General features: G+C 43.9%; 1 protein-coding gene across 10 annotated transcripts in view; it reads right to left on the bottom strand.

Moving 5' to 3' along the window:
- The window catches only part of ARHGAP32 (Rho GTPase activating protein 32), a 236,312-nt gene that overhangs the window by 177,542 nt on the left and 35,662 nt on the right, over positions 1 to 23,108 (bottom strand). For 6 of the 10 annotated variants that reach the window (XM_085560069.1, XM_085560071.1, XM_085560070.1 and 3 more), the window contains exon 2: positions 17,773 to 17,836. The exons of 3 other annotated variants lie outside the window; for them this stretch is intronic. The gene's annotated coding sequence lies outside the window, so the exon portion shown is untranslated. Of the gene's footprint in view, positions 1 to 1,950; positions 17,719 to 17,772; positions 17,837 to 23,108 lie in introns of those variants that run through there. One more of the 10 variants, XM_085560078.1, reaches the window with a different exon arrangement.

Here is a 23,108-nt window from a genome sequence, read left to right as displayed (position 1 = left end):
AGCTCTAATTTGCTGTTAAAGTAGGAATTGGCTTGGAAACATTTTCTCTTAATCCTTGGAATATCAGGGGTTGGCTCAGAATCAAATTCAAAACAAATCTCCAACCTGGAAAGCTGCTCTATGACATGGCCGAACCCATGACCAATTTGTTTAACTTCAAGTTGATAGAACTAACATGGATAATTTGATTACATAATGATTCAGCTTTCTAATACATAAATAAATTTTGGGAAGCTGCAACAGCAACTCCTATTTCAGACAATTCTCTCCTAACAGAAATTTCAACCACTTCAGGAACAGTATTATGCAATTCTTTACCACTTCTCACCTCTGCCAGTACTTTCTTTCCACCTCTGATAGTTTCTCTGAGTTTAAATACTATTCTATTTAAGAAGATAGAAGTGCCAACCAAGAGAGGATTTTAAATATAACCTCTTTGATTGCTTGAGGTTATCTATGCAGAAAAAGACCAAGGATGCTGCAAGCCTTCCTCCCTTGCTCCTTGCATAATTTTTCATTAAATTAAAAATGGGATTGCCATTAATAATGTATGCAGAAGAAGACACTGTAGGATCACTTTTGTTTCCAAAAGCAAATTAATTTACTGCAAAAATAGTTCAATGTTAAGATATACAAATTTTTGACTAAGTTATTTGAAGCACCACTATTGTAGAATATTTTACAACCACAGTTTTAGCTGAGGTGCTGCTCAATACAAACTGAAGTGCAGGAAACAAAGACCAACTGGACAGCTGGAACCAAGAAACTAAAATATTTAAAAGAAAATCTTGCTGCTAGCCCAAGCTGAGAACTATTTCATTGCTAATTAATGATATAGGTCACAAACTGCTCTCTCCTGAGGATTATGACAGGACATTTGCCTCCCCCAGTCACAGAGTGCAGTTGTTGAAGGCCTGTTTAATGTAGTTTTATATGAAAAATGGTGGGTTTATAGCAGAAGGACTTGGTGAATCACAGCACAAGAAAGAGAAAACCAGGCTGCACTTTGTGACTGACAAAACATATGTAAAAGTCTTTCAAGCTGTGCCCACATCAGAGGCTCCTCGGGCACAGCTAGGGCCAGATAAACCTCTGAAAGGCTGTTTGCAGCTGTGCTCCCACATGAAGGCAGAAGTGCTGAGCAGGCACCTCCCAGTCCCTGTCCAGAGGGACATTCCTGCACATTCTCCAGGGCAAGAGCTACACCCAAGGCTCCACTTAAACACAAGTGTACTGCCACTGCTGCACACCTCCGAGTTAATCATCTCAAGGGCCATTTAACCAACTATGCATTATTGCACCTCTAGGACAGTTATTGCATCTCCAGACCTCTGTCCTGATGAATTCCTTGGTATAGACCTTGGGTTTGTGATGTCCAACCAATCTGCTGCAGCTGTCTTACTGATTTCATAAACTGCAGACTGTATGTATTTATCAAGGGAAGCAGAGAAGAAACAATTCAGGATCTCAGTGAAAACCTAGCCCTGCAAACCTCATAGCAAGAGGGTGATTGGGATGTGGAGACCAAGCTCTACTCACACTGGGTACATAATGTGGGACATCTTCAGCTCCCAACCAAACCTTGTGTTTAAAGGTGTCAAATGCAATTTTTGCTGCAACACAGTCTGTAAAAGGATCACTCAGCAGCACAGCCATTGCTGGAGATGCTGAGTGAACACGTGGAGCTGATTGTCCCACCTCCCTCTCCTAAACCTGAGCCAAGCTGAGCCATCAGGTACCATACCTGTGCAAAGACACTGGCACATTCTATGGCACTCCTGCACAACCCTAATGCTGCAAAGCCTGACACTCCACAGTCAAGCCCACACTGAAAACTCAGATCCTTTCTTGTGAGTTTGCATTATAAAATGCACAAGTGTCAAGCTCCAATAGGATACTCAAACTGCAGACCAGATACTGCACACAAAGAGGAAGCTAAGGAGTCCCTACCTGGCTCCAAGTCCTGCATGGCACACACAGCATGTGTTTGTAAGTCATGAGCCACAGTCTTCACTGGTGGAGTCCCTGCCAGAAGAAGAAACAGATACTCCCTGCAACTTCCTGTTAGCAAAACCTTATTCCAGGGTAAAGGGAAACCAGCCTTGTGGAGCAGACACTTAGCTAGATGAGTAATTGCAGCATTCCCACACTGCCTTTCTTCCTCCTCCAAACAGTCTGAGCAAGCTGCTGCTCAGGATAAGTTTGTGCTTGTCCTGTGGTACTGTGCCCAAGGTGTGTCTCTGTGTGTGATCCACCTGCTCTGTTCAGCACTGTTCATAATCCCTCAGCACCTGCCCTCAGGGAATAAGCAGGCACTCAAGAGGTATTCCCCTCAAAAGTGTCTGAGACATGGCAAAAGAGAACTCTAGTGCAAAGTAAACAGCAACCTTTGCTAAAAATTTACATTTTCACAAGCTCACTCTGGAAAAATAGATCATCAGTTTCACAGCTGCTCAGGAGCAGCTCATTCCTTGGACTTGTTTCCACCTGGCTTAAGACTTGAAAACCTGTCTCGCTGAACCTTGAGAAAGTGCAAGATAAGCTACAAGGACAAGAAAAACTCCTGAGGCATGGAGAGCAGAGACGTGAGAGAGGGAAGCATGCACAGTAATTATCACACACAAGGTCTGGGTTTCTCCAGGCTCGGAGAAAACAAGAGCAGGTTCAGCAGCAGGAAGAAGCAGAGGCAAGAGGTGTTTGAGCTCCTGACACTGCTGTGAAGAGCTCTGCCACCCTTAAAATTCATGGCCAAGAGAGAAACTCTGTTTATTAAAGCTGGATGACAGAAGGGGCCCACAAGGGAGAGCCACAGTTTGAGCCTGAATGCTGTGAAAAGCAACCAAGTCCGAGCAGTGGGGTAACAGATCAAACAGCAGCAACACAGACACATTTCAGGGCCCCAGGGTAACAGCTCCTCCAGGTAACAGCATCTGGCATCCCAAATACAGCAGCTCACAGAGCAGCCTCTTCTCCAGAGCAAGAGCTCTGCACTAGCAAGGACACAGAAGGAACATCCTTGCAAGCGATTTGAGCATCCATGTATCTATAAACAAAGGAGACTGCACAGTTGAAAAATTTCAAATGCTTCCCTATCTGTCCATCCCTCTCCTTTCTGAGCATCATCCACATTTCCCCAAGACCCTTTTCAGCCCAGCTGCTCTTTAAGTACAAGCTGATCCTCTCTTTTGTCAAATGAATTGAAAAATGTGTCAGTTGTGAGCACTGTGGACAGCCCAGACCACCAGAACAGTGCACCTTTAGCTGCAGGAAGGCATCCCGTGGGATTGCACAGTCCCTCCTCTGCAACAAGAGTGATCGGACTCCACAGCTGCACAGCAGGGAGCAGCCCGCGTGGAAGAGGTGGGAATTGCAGTAAGCATCTCCGGTGTAGCTGTCAAGCACTCAGTGTCTAAAAACACAGCCCTACAAAGGACTCCAGGCTGCTTTTTCCCCAGGTGTAAAGCTGGCAATGAGCTGCTCTGGTTTTATATTAGGCAATCATGACTTGACTCATAATAATATACTGTAATAGCTCTAGCAATAATTCTGCTTCTATCTCACCTCAGTCTCCTGGATGAAAGCTTTTATTTAAAATATCCCCCAAGACAGTTGCAAGGAGAGGAGAGGAGAATTTCTGTCTTCTGTGTCACTGCCTGCTCTTATCACAGCCGTCGTTCTCCTTTCACTCTGACTAACCCTCTCTGAAACAGGGCTATAGTTTTGCCTGTTCAGACATTAAAGTTTGTAGATACTGTGGTTTAAGTACCTCCATCTGTACCATCTTTCAGTTCTATTCTTTCTAATCATGTGCAGTTAGTTAGACCTTCCTTCTCCACACTCAGCATCCAAGTACTTCATCAAGTAAAGTATATTGCTGATGTTCTCCCTGTGAAAAGCAGGGAGTTGAAAGTCAGAAGAGCAGTGATTACTCAAATATTCCCAAAACTGCCTGTGTAACCTCTCAGAGCTTGCACGCAGTGTCATGCCAAGTTCTCCACATTAGCCCATAAAAGAATGTGCACTATCTCCTCACAGATCAGTGATTTGGGACTGATGAGGAAGTCAGGGCACACATCCCAGGAGGTGAGCCTGTGAATCCTGCAGGAAGCCTCATCTGACTCAAACTGGATTCTGCACAGACACTACTGCACAGGAAGGTATCTTTAAATGACCCCTCATGACCTCTGCCTTGCTCTCTTATTATTAGAAGAGATTTTCAGAATTGTTCCTCCTCTACTTAAGTGTTTTAAGCCGTATCAAATGCCCCAAAACCTGACATCCAACTTTCACTTTACCCTGCTCATCACATCCCTCTCCACACTGGTTTAGTTCATCAGGTTCCTACTCAACTGCATGCTCTTTTTCAAGTTCTCATCCTGTTTCCTGCTCTCCACCTTATCACCCCACTTTCCTACTTGCATCCTTCATTGTCTTGCTGTTCCTTCAGCTCTTCTACAACCTCTTATCGATATCCTTCCTTCCATGCTTTCACTCCTTTATTATCACAAAATGTCCTGTATCTCCTTTCCCAAGCACTGCTTTCTAAGACATTACTTTATCCTGCTACAATTTAAAAAGCAAGTTTTTTCAAGCAAGTCTTGCAATTTTTAAACCTATGGAAAGAGGTTGGAAAAAGCTGAGGAACACCACTTGGTTTTAGTTTTTAACACTGTCCTTCTAACTGCCCCTAAATCAACATTTTATGCCCACAGCTTTGATGGGCAAATGAAATGCTAACAAAACTCAGCCAAACTTTAATAAATTATCCAGAGGTCTTGACACAAGATACCTTGACACCAAGACCACTTGACAAAGTACAGGATTTGCTCTCCCAGGTCATTTATCCAGACATGGGACACATTGTAATGCTAATAGAGATCTATTTTCTTGGCTCTGGAAATACAGCTATGCAAAGCATTCTTTCTCCATGCACAACACAGGTGACAGTCCCTCCCCTGCTCTGCAGCAAGTCTGGAAGCTGAAGAAGCAAAAGAAATCCAGTTAGATCAACTGGGAAAGCCGAAGGGAGACAAACACACTGTACTGCCAAAGTGGAAGACACAGGAAAAGCAGCAGAAGGATCAGCTCAGTCTCACAAAATCCAGACAGTTCTGCACCACAGAGCAGACTGGGAGAGGAAATTAGGAAATTCTTGGTATAAACCTGGATTTAATGCTTATGTGTCAAGCAGCATGACACAGGTTACCTCAAATTGGGAACTCAACTTTACACAAGGCTTTTTCCAGCTGTGTAAAGGTATCAGGGTTTTTGGGAGGTAAATAAATGAAAGCCATAAGGGAGCTACAGTTGAAGGTCAGGAGTGATTTGGAACACTCTGCTAATACCTGGATGAGGCCTTGGGAAGGCCTAGAGCTACACAGAAAGTCAGGGAGCTCAGAAAAGCCCAGGGAAAACTCAGTAGCATGGATATGAGTGAAGAGCCTCTGGAGGAGCCTGCGATCTGCATCCAGCACTGAAGCACCAATTACTTCCAAACACAAGTAACTGGAACACCCCAAATAAATGAGGTGTGGAGTTTGTCCTTCACAGAAGGTGCTGCCTCAATACAAAGAAACAGCCAACAAGACAGAAACGCAAAATGCAGGAAATTCCAAAACACAGATGAAATTTCTCATTGTTCAGGGATAGTCTTGGCCTCTGCATTGAGAAGGGACGAGATCACTGAGATCCCCAGGAGAAGATCGTTCTGCTGATACCTGGGTGGTTTATTTTTGTGTTTAAACATTGGAGAAGGGGATAATGCATGGAAACGTAGATCTTATGTTACATAACACAAAAGCTGCAAAGCAAGAAATGCTGTTCCTGCTCCTCCCCAAGGAAAACCAGTGCACCTCAAGCTTTAGTTCATCCTCTGATGTTCCAAGGTAAGGATCAAGTCTGGCTGCCACTCAGAAAAATATACAAAAAACAAAGCACAGAATGCATTTTTATCCTAATCTTTTCATAAAAAATTACTGATTTTGTTAAAAACTGGAGAGAAATGCTTTCTCTTAAAAGGTAAGCTCTGCATTTTCTCCAAGTACAGCTTCTGGGATTTTTTTTTTTCAACGCCACTGAAAGCTTTTTAACACAGCACACAGTTAAATGGCAATAAAATGGGTGTTTTGAACATGAAGGTGATTACACTTTTTCTGAAACAGAAAAAAAAAAAAGCATGAAAGACAAATCTAATTTTCTCTCATTATAATCCATTGATGCACAGATTTTTCTTAATTGCTTTCCTTATAAGTATAATATAAACATTTTAAGATATAATAAACCTACAAAGCACCACAGGAAAATAGTAGAGAAAGAGCCAGGGGAATCTTTTAGCAAATTTTTCATTAGTTTTGCATAGAGAACACCATGTGAGAAGCCTGGGTTGTGTATTATAGCCAGAAAACATCAAAGTTTAATGGCCAGGGGAAAAGGACACACAGAAAAGGATATTCCAGCCCTGCTCCCCAGGCCCAGCATCCAGAATTCCTAACACTCCTATTCCTTGAAATCTCCAAGGCCAGACTGGATGGGACTTGAAGCAACCTGGTCTAGTGAAAGGTGTCCTGGCCATGGCAGGAGGTGGGACAGGATGGGCTTTAAGATCTCTCCCAACCCAAAACATTCTGGAATTTCATTATTGGTTTGGTGGGAAAGGAAATAACAGAAACTGTTGAACACATCTACTAGAAAAGCGAGCTGTAAGATGTTCCAAAATATGTCTGGGAAATAAAAACCAAGGTGTGCCCAGTGTAATTTACCCCAGAGCCAGGAGAGCTCAGCCAGCCTTGTTCACACTGCAAGGCTGTGGCAGCCCTGACCACCTGGCCCCCAAACCAACCCCGCTGACCATGCAGCAGGAAAGCTGGGAATTGTCCATACCAAGCTAAAAAGCTGTTTCCACATTAAGTTTCCAGGATGTAATGAGCACACAAGGTGTAAAAACAGCAGTTTAAAACCCAATCTCTCCTATCTCCACAGCATCACACTTCTAGACATCCCCAGGTAACTAAAATTAAATACAGACTGGAAAATAGATTTAAAGCATCTTCTCAGTAACTGGAATGAACTGAGGATTTCATGTGCTATTTACCTTCATGCTCACAGTTGTGCAGCAAGACTGGGTTTTACTTTAAGCACAGCCCTTTACACTCCATATTCACATAATGTATCAGTTGATCATTTAGTTATGGGTGAAACCCAGTATTTTACACACATGCAATACTCTTTTTATCAAATACTGGACATATTTCACTCAGCAAAAAGGTGGTATGTTTACAAATATTGCCATTCCTTTCCCCCATTGTGGTTTGACATTGGCCAAATGGCAGGGACTCATGAATGCTGTTTGCTTACTTTCTTCTGCTACAGCTGAGCAGCAGAGGGGAAAAAATGAATGAAGGGCTCATGAGTTGAAATAACGACTAGGAGAAAACATTCTAAAGGCAAAACAGGTTCAAATTTAAAGGTATAAAGTAAATTTATTATTAACAGAAATAGAGGAGGATAATGAGAAGCAAAATAACCGTTTAAAACATCTTTTTTTTTCCTCCTAGCTCTGACCTCTTTCCCACTGACAGCACAGGGATACAGCACATGGGGGTTTTGGTCAGTTCATCACTCGAGATCTCCTGTTCACTCGGGGCTGAAAGTCTCCTCTGCTATGCCATGGGGTCCCTTCCCACCGGCATACAGTCTTCTCAAAATGTTGTGGTGTGGGTCACTCATCCACAGGGTGTAGTCTTTTAAGGCTAGGCTCCTTTAGTTTGGATGTAAAGGCCTTCTCTATTTCTGGAAGCAGGAGCCTTCTCTCTTCGTTTAGGTCTCCCACTGGATCCCAGTGTTCTCCTGCATCCACCCGCTCCAGAGGGAGCACTTTTCCCACGGGCTGCGAGCGATGTCTGCATCCCCCATGGACCTCTCGAATTACAAGGGAGAGTTTGTTTCACCGTAGCCCTCACCATGGCCTCCAGAGGAATCTCGGCTCTGGCCTCCCCCTCTTTTTCCACTGACCTTGGTGCTACCATGTTGCTTCCCTCACATGTCCTCGCTTCCTCCTCTTCTCTGACCAGAAGAAAAACTGCTGCTCCTAAGTACCATTGCCAGTTCCACTAATTCAAAGATTCTTGGAGATCCCACAGCACCAAGAGGTTGATTTCATCCAAGTCCGCCATGTTTTCACTGCCGGCCACACGGCACCAGCACCACGGCGCGGGCAGTGGCGGCCACGGCGCTGGCGCTGTTCAACGCCTCTCCTCACATGGGAGCCGGGAAGGAGAAGCGCTGGGAAGGAAGGAGAGCCGGGAAGGAGAAGCGCTGGCGCTGGCCCTGCCCAGTGCCCACAGCGGGCAGGCAGGCACAGCTCCCACAGGCCACGCTGGTGGCCACAGCACCTCCCCACCCCTCAGGGAAAACTGAGCACATGCCATTTTGATTTTCTTCTGAAGTATGTCATCCCAAAGGCGTTACCAACCTCTCTAATTGGGCCAGCAGCATGTCCATCCTCAGAGCCATCAGAGATCGGCTCTGCTGGACATGGTGGGAGCTTCTAGCAGCTTCCCACAGAAGCCACCCTTGTGCCCCCTCATGGTTTCCTCCCCCACCATTACCAAAAAACCAGGCCCTGCCATATCAACACACCCCTCAAGGGGTTATCACAGATTTAATGGTAACAGCTTAAATCACCAGATCTCAGGAAAACAACCTGAAGCTCCCATGTCATGATTCAAGACCCACCTACAAGATAAAGGATCCATAAGGATGCTCCATTGTTGCCTGCCTTGCTGCAGTTGGTCATGCATAGACTTTTAAACAGACATCTCAGTGACTGCTTGGAGTTACAGGCTTGTGAACAGTGCTTGAGAGGATGCTGCTCTTCTGGGAAAAAAAAGACTGCAGACAAACCCAGCCCCAAAAGCTAAAGAGAACACTTGTTTGTATCCTTGTAACATCCTAAGTATGGGAAGTAATATTCCCCTAAAGCCACCACACTGGTCAGGCCACCCTCTCTTCTGGTTCACAAACTCACTTTTATGATTTCATAAGGAACTGCTGCTGGTATAAATCAAATTCTTCACAGATTAAAGAGAAGGAATCCAACATAAGCTGCTAAATACAAGCTTTTCCTAAAAAGCACTATCTGAACCTTGCCTCAAGGCTTATCCCCCCAGTCTTTATGGGGAACAGGGACAGGATTTCTAAGACATCCATTGCCAGTTATTTTAAATAGATCTCCAGTGCTGCGTCTCCCCGTCGAATCCACGGGGATAGAACCCCTGTGGAGCCCGGCCAGCTGGGCAGTGGTGTGAGGCGGGCAGAGGGAAGGAATTTCTCCTTGGATCCCGGGGGGCTTGGAGAAGCTCCCACGTGAGTCCAAAGATGAGCTGGTCCCACAAGCAAAGGAAAGAGGTGCTCTCCCTCAGGATTAGTTCCAAAGTTTAATGAGGGCCTGGAGAGATCCCAGGCCACATCTGACCTCGAAGGGCCTCCGGAGCAAGAGAGAGCGGGCCCCGCCCAGAGCAGCCAGGTATAGGGGTGCGGGGAAAACCGAACAGCCAGCGGGGGAAGGACATGGGAGCGGCTCTCGGGGGGCAAGGCCTCAGAGTGACCACTGAGGAGGGGGTCGGGGAGGAGTCCCAGCCAGGGTCCAGCTACCTGGTGACCCTGGGGGAAGGATCTGGACAAAGGGGAAGGGTCACCAGGTCATGGACACATCACCTGGGAGGAGACAGGGGGATGGGTTGGGGTTTGATGGACATACAGGTACTGATGGGGAAACTGGGATGGACCAAACAGGTACAAAGAGGGGATATGGAGGAACAAAGCATTATGAGGGGATATACAGTGCAAACACAACTCTACACTCCAGCATCTATTCTCCATGGACATGAGGGCTCAATAGCATCAAAACTTCTAAGACAAATTATGTTAGTAAATCAGAAGAGAACACAGTATAAGACACCAGCACCTAAGTGATTACTATCATTAAAGAAAGCAAACCCACTTTTCCATTCAGTGAGTCAGTTCCAGTTGTGTCTGGGAATCCCAGCATGGACTGAACTCTGCAGTCCCAGCATTGATTGAACTCCACAGTTCCAGCAGAAACATTCACCTGATGGAGGAATCTGCACAGAAAAGCCAGAGAAGAAACGAAGGAATGGGGCATTAAATGACCTGTCTGGGCACACATTAATTACTCTGGGATATCAGTCAGGTCTCCAAAATCCCAGCTCCGTCTCCCCATCCCTCACAGGCCATGCTGGCTCACCAATACAGACTCCTCTTCCTCAATAAAGAAGGAGGAAGAAAAATAATGATGTGGGGCCAGCAAGTAAGGCAGACAAACTCCTACACATTTTGTTGAGACAAAATAAGCTCTTTGTGCTCACCCCTGAGCACTCACAGAAACCAAACAGACTCTGAAAGGAAATGAGTGTTTCATTCAAGCCAATATAAGATAATTGTAAATAGTGTAGCAGAGCAGCATGTCATACATCAGCAGAGAAGCCTTCAGTAAATCATGGGCAGCTGAAGATCAGACCTGCACCACAGCAGAGCTCCTACACCAACCATCAGTTCTTACTACCGTGAGCAAGACACAACTCCTCACAGTACCTGCACACAATGACATGGCAAGGTAGGGCCATTGCTCCCAGGGGAACACACATGGATCATGTGCAATCACTTCTGCCTATTTTTCCACTTCCACCAGAGACCACTCAAACCCAGCTTCTCTCCAGGAAAAACCGGTTGTCCCTTTTTAAAAGTCTCAACAATCCACACATGACTTTTAAGATGTCTTGAGACTCAATTTCTGTAAGAAGAATGGAGGGAAACAAGTAAGTAATGTTTAAGTCAAACCTATAAAAAGAAACACAAGTGTCAGACTCCTGGGTGACAACTGTGGGGTGGCAGGTGACTCATGCCCTGGCACAGGCACACTGTTATTTGGTGCAAAGAAGTCATGGTAATCAATATTTACAGGTGGGTATTTTTATAAAAAAGAACACATTTGCCACAACATATTTAGAGACCGTTCTTTAAATACAAATAAAAGCATTGATGAAAAATTCTACACCACCCTCAAAGATGTCTTCAAACATAAATACATCTTCAAACCTGACCATGGAGATGGACATTTACCCTGGGTCAAAAGCACCACTAGAACAACCCCACTGACAACCAACACCCAATAGAAGGGGGTGAGAGAATTTCTTCACAGAAAAGGTTGTTAAACACTGAAAGGGGCTGCCCAGGGAGGTGGTGGAGTCCCCATCCCTGGAGGTGTTCAAGGAAGGCCTGGACATGGCACTGTCAAACCAGGACAGGCAAGCAGTGCTCTGGGCTGGTGACATGGTGGGGATCAGTCAGAGGATGGACTCTATGGCCTGGGAGAGCTTTTCCAGCCTAGATCCAACCTGGTCCTGCAATTCTGTGACCACTCCATGGGGGACTTCTGAAACTTGTTTAAAGGGATTAGTGCTATTACACAACTGTTAAATATGTTCATATTTCCAGCATGAAAACAAACACTGCCAGCAACTCTTCAGAGATAAATCTTGCGAAGTGCCAGATAGATTTCAAGAACATGAGGTAATTACATGGATGTTTCTGACAACTTCAGAAACTTCAGCCTAAGGGCTGCAATTGTGAACCAGAACTGGTGGCAGAGCTTGTGCCTCTGATCTGTGGCAGGAGTAATAGTCTTTTTTCTGTTTTATTATCTGGAAAACAAAGAATACTTTTACAAATGAAATTAGAAAAAAATCCTAAACACAAGCAGTAAGCTTAAGAAAATCAAAATCTTATAAAAGAAAGAAAATTTAAACACTACTCATTGCACCACATATAGAACACTTTTATTTCTCAGACTTCTAATGTTCATTCTTCTCAGACTTCTAATGTTCATTCCAGGCTCTCCAAATGATCAGCTTTTGCTTATGGATTTGCTTTCAATATATAAACTTATACAGAGGTTATATACAGGGCTTACCTGCAAGAGGGCCCAATATTTGCAAATTAAAAACAAGACCATCCTCATCACTTTAAATCACAACAGAAAAGCTGAGACACATCTTTTCCAGATCAAATAGGAGGACTCACAGCTGATTTCATTCCAATTCTGTTAGTGCCAAACACCCAGCATTCCAGAACTAGTAAACTGCATGTCCAATTATCACTCTCAGAGTTCAACGGGCTGCATTTAAATGAAGATTATGAAAATGAAAGGGACTTAAAATGCCTTTCTCACTAGAGAAGTGAGCATTGAAAGTTATAGTTGTTTAGGGAAAGCATTTCTAAAAACGTTAAGTCTTACCAAGTGTGGTTTTAATAAAGATTGAAAGATTGCCATGTTTTTTTCTTGCTGTCCCTCACTCCCACCCCATGACAAAGTAACCTACAAGACGCAAAAAAGGCAGAAAAACAGATTTTCAGTAAGAGAGGCTTTGAGAGTGAATAAGAAGGGGTGGAAGACAAACTGAGTGGAGAAAAAAAAAGGAGAAAATATTTCTTTTTAAAAAGAGATTAAAAGAAACAAGTAACCTAAACAATAGTGGAAGTTAAAAGCATTAGAAAATTTGCCTCTAAATGGAGAGCAGAGGCTGCAGAAAGAAAAGTTTGGGCATGCTGAAGCACCGTAATTTATGGAAAAATGCAACTAGGCAGGTTCCCCAAGTGCAACCCCACACCCTGGTGAACCAGCACATCCAGATGCCTTTTCCTTCCTTGACACTTCTGGAGCAAGTTCCCTCTCCCAGAGTACACAGTGACCAACATCAACCTTGGGTTGCAGCTACAGAATTGCCGTCTTTTATGTGTCCATTCCACCCAGAGAGCCGTGGCCACCCCATCCCTGGAAATGTCCAAGGCCAGGCTGGACAGGACTTGGAGCAGCCTTGGGCTTGTGGAAGGTGTCCCTGCCCATGGCTGGGGTGCAATGAGATGGGCTTTAAGGGCCCTCCCAACACAAACCATTCCTGATCAGTTCTCAGCATGGACATCCACAGCTCCCTGCTACAAAGTTAATTCTAAACAAACAATGTGCCACAATCTGAAGTTCCACACAGGAACAGAACTAATTAACGCCTAGAATAGGATTTTGGAAGGGTCATCACTAACTAAAATAATGTTTCCAATACATCTTTAGGCAGAAGTTTGAAACCAGTAAATCATGTTTCACAACAATCTTAATCCCAGTGCCTGATGTTGAAATGGATTTCCCAGCATTGCTTCCAAAGCAGAACACAGAAACGTTTATTACAAATAAAATAAAATAAAATAAAAATCACTTGGCATAATTTTACTATCACAGGCAGGAGAAAGACAGATGAAGAAGGAAAGTGGCTACAAATAGTCCTGATTTAAGTTCCTACACAACAGACAAACTGATATGTTTGATGCATTCAGCAATATAACCTGTTTCTTAACGAAATCTATTCCAAGAACATTCGCGGGGCAGCAAAAGTAATGTTTGAGCCCCTTTGGAGACTGAAGGAGGTTAGGAGGTTTTCTCAGTTCAAAGGCAATAGCAGAGCTGAGCTCAGACTCTGGTGCAGCCAAGGACTCTCTGCCTGCCAGGACAAAGCACAGGAGCCCAGCCCAGCTCCAGGGAAGGAGCTGCAGTCGCAGGGCTGGCAGGGAATCCTGGATCACCCAATTGGTGCCAGACAGTGTTTTCCCTGGGGAAGATGCACCAAGTGCACAAAGTGCTGTGTGCACAAGCCAATGTGGCACATCAGCCTTGTCTGCCTTCAGTCCTGTCACACAGCCCATCTACAGCACAGGATTTCCCTTTTATCTAAACTAAAGCTTTTAAAGTAGACTAATGCAAATGTTATCCTTGCTGAGACTGGATTCCTAGGCATGGGACACAATCAGGACTGATTTAACCACAGATCTCAGGTTAAAACCTTTATGGGTTTTCTGTCAAATAATGCAGTATTTAATTTAGCCCTTTTAGGTGGACTATATATATGAGAGTACTGCAAGTAATCACATTCTGGAGAGTTAATTTGAATCACATTCCTGGTCACAATGAATTTGATGGAATTACTCCTCTGCTCCTCGAGAATTACTGCTATCATATAAATTCAACCTCTCGCTTTTCATGCCAAACTTACTGTTGTCAACAATGAAAGTCAAACCCACATTTAGTGCTGGACAGAGGTGCTGCTATTTCTTGTGACTTGATCTAGATGCAAGGGGTTTAGAAATAATAGTTACAATAAAAGTAAAAATAAAAATAATTATTAATAATCATCAAATAAATAATCCTACTGAATATTTAAACCAGTAACCATCTCCTTAAAAATTTCTCCTGGGTGTCTCACAGTGCATGCAAATAAGAATCTTTAAAAAAATTATCTAAATTTTCAAATTACGCTTCTGTAAGATTCAATACGTTCTAATCATTGCTGAATATCATGACATTCCCACAGGAAAAAGAAAACAGAGGAAGAAGGAGAGGGAAAAAAATTAACTAGAGCTTGCAGTTAATTGCTCTTCTCCCAGTCCTTCTTTACAAAAAGGCTGATTCAATTAAGCAATATATACAGTCCATGCATTCCAACAGAGGCTTGAAATGCCACTTTAACAAAAGCCAAAACAAAAAGAAAGACCCAATAAAGTAATAAAAAAAGCTCACATTACTAAGAGACTAATTTTGTTTTCATATTTGGAGCCACAAGCTCCGCTTTATGTGGCATCTGAGAACCCAAATAGATTATTTCAGTGTTTTCAAGCATCTTCAGTAGCGTGTGTTCCTCCACCTTCTCCCTTGCACATTGTTCTTCAAACTTGCAGCTAATCAAAAGAAATTTCTGGGACCTTCACTTCCATTTTTACTGCTGGCCTAGTTAAAAAAACAAAGGGAGCCCAGCAATAAATAGCGAGGCTCCTCTCTTTTCGTTGAAAGAGTAAAGGGAAAGTACCTCTCTGTTCCTCCTTCATGAGATTATTGAGGCAAACAGGCTCTTCAAGAGCTGTTAGCAAAGCAGCCAGTGTGGTGTGAAGTCTGGAGGGAAAGGAGATGGGGAAGAAAGCCATCCTGGAGCTGAAATGCATTCAATGCAGCACCAAAGCAGACACCTGGCCATGGCACTCCTGAAAAGGCTTTCAGTGTTCTGGAAGAGACCAAACTGAGGCTTCTGAAGATGGATTTGCTGAGCTGCTCCCAGTACCCTGAAGTGCAGAGGAGAGGAGAGACTGTGTGTGCTCAAATAACCCTGAGTGAAGAGGCCCAAACACTGCCAGGTGTCTCTTCTGCAGACAGCACTGCCAAGGAAGTCAAGGACTGTCCTACTCTACTCTGCAAATCACTGGAGACTGGAAAAACACCATGCACTTCCAAACCCATCCTGAGTGAAGGCACAGGTAGAAATGAGGAGACAATCCCTGCATCAGCTCTGAGAAGCCAGGACAGCCTTTCCCTCCTGGCACAACACATTCCCTGTGCAGCACTCCCAGCTCTGCTGCAGCCATCCCCACCCCTTGTGCCCTCTGCTCAAACTTCAAGGGTCTAAAATGCATTAATTACCATGTTAAAAGAACCTGCACTTGAAGGGGGATTGGGGGGAGGACAAACTGATGTGCAGGTCCCCATGGCAGCAGCCAGAAAGGACAGGCTTCACAATTCTGTGATCATTTCACCAAGGCAGCTCTCCTGCCTCTGAAGCATTTCTGCTGCAGCTTATCTGATGTGCTCAGCACTTCTATTTATACAGACATGGCTCACCTTACAAATGCCTCACACAAGGTTCCTCTTTCACATTCCCTTCAAAAAACAATAGGTAAACACTGTGAAAATAACATCTCTTCCTAGAATTCATCCCCAGTCAGTGACAGGGGTGTAAAGACAAGGTGATATGAGAGGCTTGGAATGCTCAGAACTGCCATGGGGATCTGGGGTGAGCACAAAGGGGAACTGCTGGACCAGAAACTGTCACCTTGATCCCACCTGACACTGCCATATGCTCAGCCCTGCAAAAGCAGAGAGAATGGGAAGAAGCAAACCTCATCTGCACTCAACATCATTTCAAAGGTGTCTTCAATGGGCAGACATGCCACACAGTCATTTTTTTACTGCAGTCCCTAAGCGAATTGTTGTGTTGCTTTTATTATTATATTGAGGACATTCATTTAAAATAAGAAAAATAAGGAAGAAAGCAGTGAAGCTTGGCTGGAATGTTGGGTAGACATGCCCCTGGAGATCTCCCACCTAAAGTCTGGGGAAAAACAGCTCTAATCTGCTCTGGTACTCCTTAGACTGGAAAAGAGAAACACTTGCAGATGGTGTTCCTGAGGGGGTGTGGGAAGCAGGGAAAAGTAATTTCTCCAGACTCAGTCTTTCTATAATGCGTAAAGGTAAATAAATTTCTCTCACTTCTGCATTTTGGTTTGTTTTGCCTTTTTTTTTTTATTCGGCCCTGATTGCTTCCTTTTCCCAGTTCTGTGGTTTCCCATCTACATGCTCCCTCTACACCTCATCCCCCTCAACAAAGCAACACCATCCCAAGGCTGCAGCATGTCATCACCAAAGTCTCACAGTTCCCACTTCCCAACAGCTCTTTCCTCCCAGGAGCTCCTTAGCAGCTGTACCAGAAGGGAATTTTGCCTCTTTTCTCCTGTGCAACATGGTCAGAAGAGCCAGACTGACTTGCAGACACCAAAATGGGCATTGCAGTGAACTGGGGAGTCTTGGATACACATCCTTTCTCCCACACTTGACTAGGAGCTGAGCTTGTAAATTCAGCTTAACTGAAACTGGGAGTCACAAAAAGTCACAATGGAACAATTTATAGGTTCATTATCAATATCAACTATCAGCAATAAGGCTGATTTGATCAACAACTTCACATCAAAAAATCAAGTTTGGACAGCAACAAGCAGAATTCATTTCCATCCTGTCCCCTCTCATGTCCCAGCTCTGTCAATTGCAGATGATCCTCATCTACAGCAATGTCTTCTGCTTAAAACTATTTGGTGTCAACTGCATTGCTGGTATAACTCCCATATTCTAATACGAAAAGTGTTTTGCTTGTTTTAGAAGCCCAATACAAAAAACATCAGTTTTTCCTTTATGCTGATCTAATGCTCCAGTGGGCAAAGCTTAATAGTAATAACCTTCACTGGGAAGAGGCCAACTTGTTCTTCCCCAGTTCCCACCTGTAAGCAATCCTGTGTCAACCACTGAGAAAGAAGTGAAATCCAGTTTGTGCTCCAAGTGAGCTGAAGTGTCAGCATTCCTCAGTGAGGGCCAGGGTCACTGGGAGCCCTTCAGTGCAGCTAGCCACGTGCTAAAGTGCTGCTGTGAAATGAAAGGCCAAGAGAACCCCCTCTCAACAAACCATTTCTCCTGCTCCCTGTGTGTTAGTGTAAAATACCATTTTCTTGGACGCTGGGACTCTACCATCAGCCCACCCAGGAAGAATTCAAGGTGAGCTCTCCCATTTCAGGCCTGCCAGGTACTGTTGCTAAGCACATTTTGAAGGAATTCAGCCACAGATACATCACAGGACAATCCAATATGCACACCAAAGCAGCACAGACCTATAGGAACAGGAAGGAAATGCTGTCCAGCAAGTCTCACTCCTGTCTTTTCCAGCAGGATGGAGCAGAATTAAAGCTCTGACATCACCAGAGCTATTAAGGAACAAGGAGGTGCTGCAGTTACCTGCAGACTCACTCCGACCACAGGATGACTGTTCTGGTATAGAAACTGCAGAGGATGACCTTGGATTTCCTCCTCAGGTGAAATCCTATTTGAGCATGCCTCACCTCACAGCAGCTCCAACATTTCCAGTGCCATCACTCAGATGTCCTTGGCTTCCATGGGCAAGTCCTATGAATGGAAACAGAACCAGGGCAGAGGCTGTTGAACACCATTTTTGCTTTGCTACTGCCTAATTAGATGATGCTGACTAATCCTCTGCATTACTTCACAGTGAAAGGAACCCAGCAGGAGTGTTAGGATGCATTTGAAAAGCTAAAAGACATGAATTATTTCCTTTTACAGAGAGCATTTCATTTGCACAAGTTTCTTCCATCAAGTGTTCCTTTCTGAGATGATATTCCCCACAAAACATTTCTGTGCTTCCAGTGTTGCAAATTCAAAGAACAGCAGACAGAAACAGAAAAAGGAAGAGAAAAAATGCTGCATGCATTCCCCTGAAATATTTTCCATATTGAAGCACCTACATTGGGAAGTGATTTGCAGGACTAACCTCTTGACCTACCATTAAGTAAACAGGGGCTATAAATTTTTGCTCTCCTCTTACAAAACTGTAGATCTGTGGCTAATGTACCCATTAATGCAGTCCCTGAGCAAATTCACAGAGTGCAGCTGATGGGTTTAGAGTGGGACATGCACAAGCACCTTTTGCAAAGCTCAACCTCACACTTGAGAGTCCTGTTGAGCTGAGAGAACCTCAACAGACTTAGCACTGCCAGAAATTTAAACCTAAAATGTCCTGATTGCCTTTGTTTCCTCAGAGATCCTGCTAAACCACAGCTGCAAAAGACACAAGATGAAAAGAAAGGCCACAGATGGAAATATTCAAGGATAGGAAATCTTTTATAATAAATTTTTTGAAGCTTTAACTGGATGACATCATCAGCCACCTCGTAACCTGAGCTGGTTCCTATGGCAAGCCTTCTTTTTCCTCCTCCAGGCTTAGCCTGGTAAGTGATGATCCAGAGGAAACACAGCAGTGCTACTGGAAAGACAGGGAAATGGCAGCTCCATCAGCCAGAGAGTAGGGCAGCTCTGGTTAGGAACTAACAGTGCCCTACAGCCCTGGTGAGTATGGAAAGTATTCCCCATTTTCACAGAATCACAGAATATCCTAGTTGGAAGGGACCCACAAGGACCACCGAGTTCAACTCCAGGCCCTGCTCAGCCATCCCACCCTGTCCTTGAGAGCATTATCCAACCATTCCTGGAGCTCTGGCAGTTCCAAGCAGAACGTGATGCCAGCAAAGGAAAACAAATGCACTTTGTTGGTGAGTTTTCAACAAAACTTAAAGTATAATAAATGACCTCAATGCTCCAATGGTTTACTTTTTGTGATGCAGAGTTCCCCAAATCATTCAGGGGTAGACAGAACGTTAACTTGAAGCCAAACTTCCTCTGTGACTTGAGATACATCAAAGCCAGCCACCACACCCTGGATGGACAAGTCTGAGGAACATTCATAATGCACTTCTGGTGCTGGTGACTGGGAGAAATCTCACCCTCTCCAGCCAGGAGCTCAAGGCCTCCCACACTGTATCAGCCACAAGTGAAAGGCTGGGGTGTGGGGTGTGTCTCCTCCATGTGCATCTTAACCTCAACTAGAAAAGTACATCTTAGGAAAGAACAGAGTTTTTGAACCAGTTTTATCCTTCAAAATAACTCCACACAAACAACCTCCTGCCCAACAACACAGCTCCTGAAAGCTGCCCAATGTGCTCCCTCCTTTAGTCACAAAATCAACTGCAGCACAACTGCGACTTCACCTCCTCACCCACAACAGATCCCCCAGGATGTTCCAGGGCTGCACCACTCACTGAGGACAGGTTTTTAGTCTCAGCCTTACCTAACCACAGAAGTTGGCTGAATATTCTTTTACCAATTGCACAGAAATTTGGGTCAGTGATAGAGAACAGGAAGAAAAAAACAGCTGGGTTTAAACAGCACCCAGGTTTGTGCAAGGTAAAGCATAAAACCTCTTCTACTTACACTGCAGCCACTGCAATCAGGAAGCAGAATGACTAAGCTCAGGTCCACAGTTATTTTCAAAGTAATTTGCTTTCCAAAAGACTTCCCAGGTGTACTGCAGGTCAGACCCTACTGCATGTGCCCTTTTAGATCTCGTGTTTTTATTAGCAAATGATTTTACAAGTACCTACTGCAATAATGCTTAAAAAAATGTAATGCATAAATATTTTTGCATACAATTAAACTAATAATTAGTTCCCGTCAAGGACATGCATGCAGGAATGTGAAACAATAGCTGAACAGTGGGAAGTGTGCAGGCATTCATTAAGTCACTACATAAATGCAGGAAGATGTGCTGCTGGAAATAACTTTTGCTCAAGGTCTCTCGTGAAGTTGTTTTAATGTAATTAATTCAGTAGAATTCAGAATAATAAAAACTGGCATAAAGCACTAATTCAGCTGAAGGACAACAAGCAGCCACAGACTGTGTATCATCCATAAACAAAACCATGACAGAACGTGCTGGGACAGGGTTAAGCAGCCCCTGCTGACTCACCGGGCAGCTCTGCCACCATCCCTTCCAAACAGGGGGGACAGCAAATGTCCCCTCAAAGTCAGGACCCAGAATGCAACTCCAGGGGGAAAAAGAAAGGACTTCAGTAAGTTTAGTGCTAGGTGGTTTTTTATTTTAGTAAATAGCATGTCTTTCCCCTTGGTACTTGGATAATGTGACGAGGAAGAATTTTGGTTGGTCTCAAATGAATAGGAGAAACCATTTCAGCCTCTCTTGCTAAAGACAAAAGGCTCAATAGTCTCACACCCTCCTTTTTTCCTTCCAAGGAATCTTGTAACTTTATTGCCCAGCCAGCACACCTGCCATAGTAGACATGAGTAAGATGGGAGAGCAGCAGCCAGGGCAGGATCAAACACCTCAGACTGGACTTCAGGCTCAACCAAACAGGTCTAATCATTTTCAGCACATTTTATTCCAAACAGCATGTAACTTATTTTAGGCTTCACTCTGAGCCGACTATAATTAACTGTAATTTGTACAGATTTCAATTTAATACATGAACTAGCTTGCTAAAAAAAAAAGAAAAAAGCAAGACAATTTCCAAAGTCAGAAACCCATTTATAAGTTCGAACATCAGACAAAAACACCTTGTGTATTGGGTCTATATAACAATCTTTCCAACATAATTCCAAGGTAAATATTTTAAAGGCTTTTATGGTGTCTCAAGCTTAGCACAAAGACAGAATGTGATTTCATACACTGAAAAACTCAACTTCCCTTTAATAAAAATGCAGTTAATATTTGCTTTCTTAGCAGCAGTAGAGGCTTATATTTCAGAATTTGGCTGGATTTAGTGTTTTTTGCTGTGACATAAAGCACAATTGTGTTTAGGCTCAAATGAGACCTCCAAATCTTGTGAGACCTGGCCTTATTTCCCATCTCCAATTCTGTTCTCTCCTGTTTTATTACTCAAGAAAACACCACCATTTCCAGCCTCCCCTTCCACTGCCACCCCCAGTGTCACACAAAATCCCAGCAGTGAAAATACAGAGAAGAAAGCTCTGTTTCAGAACCTCATGTGGATATTCCCCGAGGGAAAAAACCCACAAGAATAAACTCTTACTCATTTACATCCAGGCCTCTCTTTTTCCCTCCCTCCCAGGCACTCTTATCTATGCTACAGAATTTTCTCTGCTGAGGCGAGTTATCACAAAATCCCTTTTACAAACAACATGGCAAAGAAAAACAGAAGAACCCCACAAGGTTTTGAATCAGAACTTGACATACTGTACAGCTCCAAATGGGTACATCTGTCTGCCTTGCACACCTCCCTTTTGCTACTTTAATTGCATTTCTGTGATTTGCATCCCTCCTTTTTTGGAAACTTTTACTTCTCTGGTAACTCTTGAGACAAGACAGCAGTTTCTGGTGCAAAGAAGAAAAAAAGGGAGGAAAACAAGAAAAACTCCCAGTGCCCTTATCTGTATAAGCCCCTGCACAAAAACACCCTTGGATTTCTCTCCAGCACATCCCTCCCATGCAGGCAGCCACATCTGCCTTGGAATTCAGCAACAGGCTACTGCCATTTTTCCTGACTAATGCTGCAAAGCCTGGCTGTGAGTTAAGCTGCAGTGTCTTCAATTGGAAAGCAAGTCTGATAGTTTTGCAGTGCTGTTCTGGCAAGCCAAGAAAGAGATGAGGGATGGAGAGAGTGACAGAAATGGAATTAAGAATTAGTAGATGAAGCGACATTCAAGAAGAGAGAGACTATAAAAGCAATTACATCATTCTGACTTGACACACTTCAGATAATGTAACTTCAAGCTGACAGAGCATAAATGGTCTCTGATGATGTAAAAACAGTGTTAGGAGTACTTGGAAGTATTAACATTTCCTGGGAAACTGTCATTCCTACAGCCCAGACAGAACTATTTTGCCTCTCTGCAAGTTAAATGGCAACATTTTACTTTTGGCTTCCAAAAAAACTTTGTTCTAATTAGAACAGTTCCTTACAGAGCAGAGTGAGTTCCCAGCAATACTGTAAATTAATAAATACTGCAAAGGCAGATGCAACTTCCACCTTGCAAGACTGTTCAGAAAGTTTTGAATTCATTCAAACAAGAGTAGGCAACATCCAGCCAAAATCATCACAAAGCCAATGAGAAACAAGCACAGCCCAAACTCACCAGTGGAGTATAAAGTATGAGCAGAAGAGCACTGCAGAAGTGTAAGAGGGTTGGGCTCCAAAGCACCCACACCTTTGTGGCTCTGAGCTGAGCTCCCTACCAGCAACACATAAACACTTAGAAAACACCACTGGGATGTGCCTGAAAGTGCCAGAGGATGTCTACAAAAAGGCACGAAGTTCTGGTACTCCACAAAGTCAATTTTCAGCACACTGCAAGTGCAGAGAAACTGAAAGGAATGAGAGCCAGGGCAGAAACAGCTGCATGACCCCACATGTGCCCTAATTCTCAGTTCCATCCTTGTCCATTGCAGCAACTTCAAACCATGAGAGAGAATCATTCCCAAAGCTCCAGAGCTGTCCCAGCAGTTCACCTTCTGCTTCCACATCAGCCCTCTTAGACGGAGTAACCGTGGGCTGACTGAAACACCCACTCACAGCAAAAGTGTCACCCCAAACAAATTAGAGGGAGCAGAGAGCAATAAAACAAAAACATCAGGAAATAAATATAGTACTGGAATAAGAAAAGAAACCCCAAGGAAAGCAAAAAAGGATCTAGAGATAGGAACCAAGAGCTGTGCATCACAAGATGCTTGGTGTGGTTGCCGGTAGAGGGGCAGAATTATCCTTTTCTTGGAAATGCTATGATGGGGCTTTATCCAAAATGAACAGTGTTAATTGTTTACACTGGCAGCAATCGCTGTCATCGCCATTTT

This window comes from Lonchura striata, chromosome 24 (genome assembly GCF_050655825.1).
Source record: "Lonchura striata isolate lonStrDom1 chromosome 24, ASM5065582v1, whole genome shotgun sequence".
Classification (NCBI taxonomy): domain Eukaryota; kingdom Metazoa; phylum Chordata; class Aves; order Passeriformes; family Estrildidae; genus Lonchura; species Lonchura striata.
Note: the sequence above shows the minus strand (reverse complement) of the source record. Positions and strands in the feature narration are given on the sequence as shown.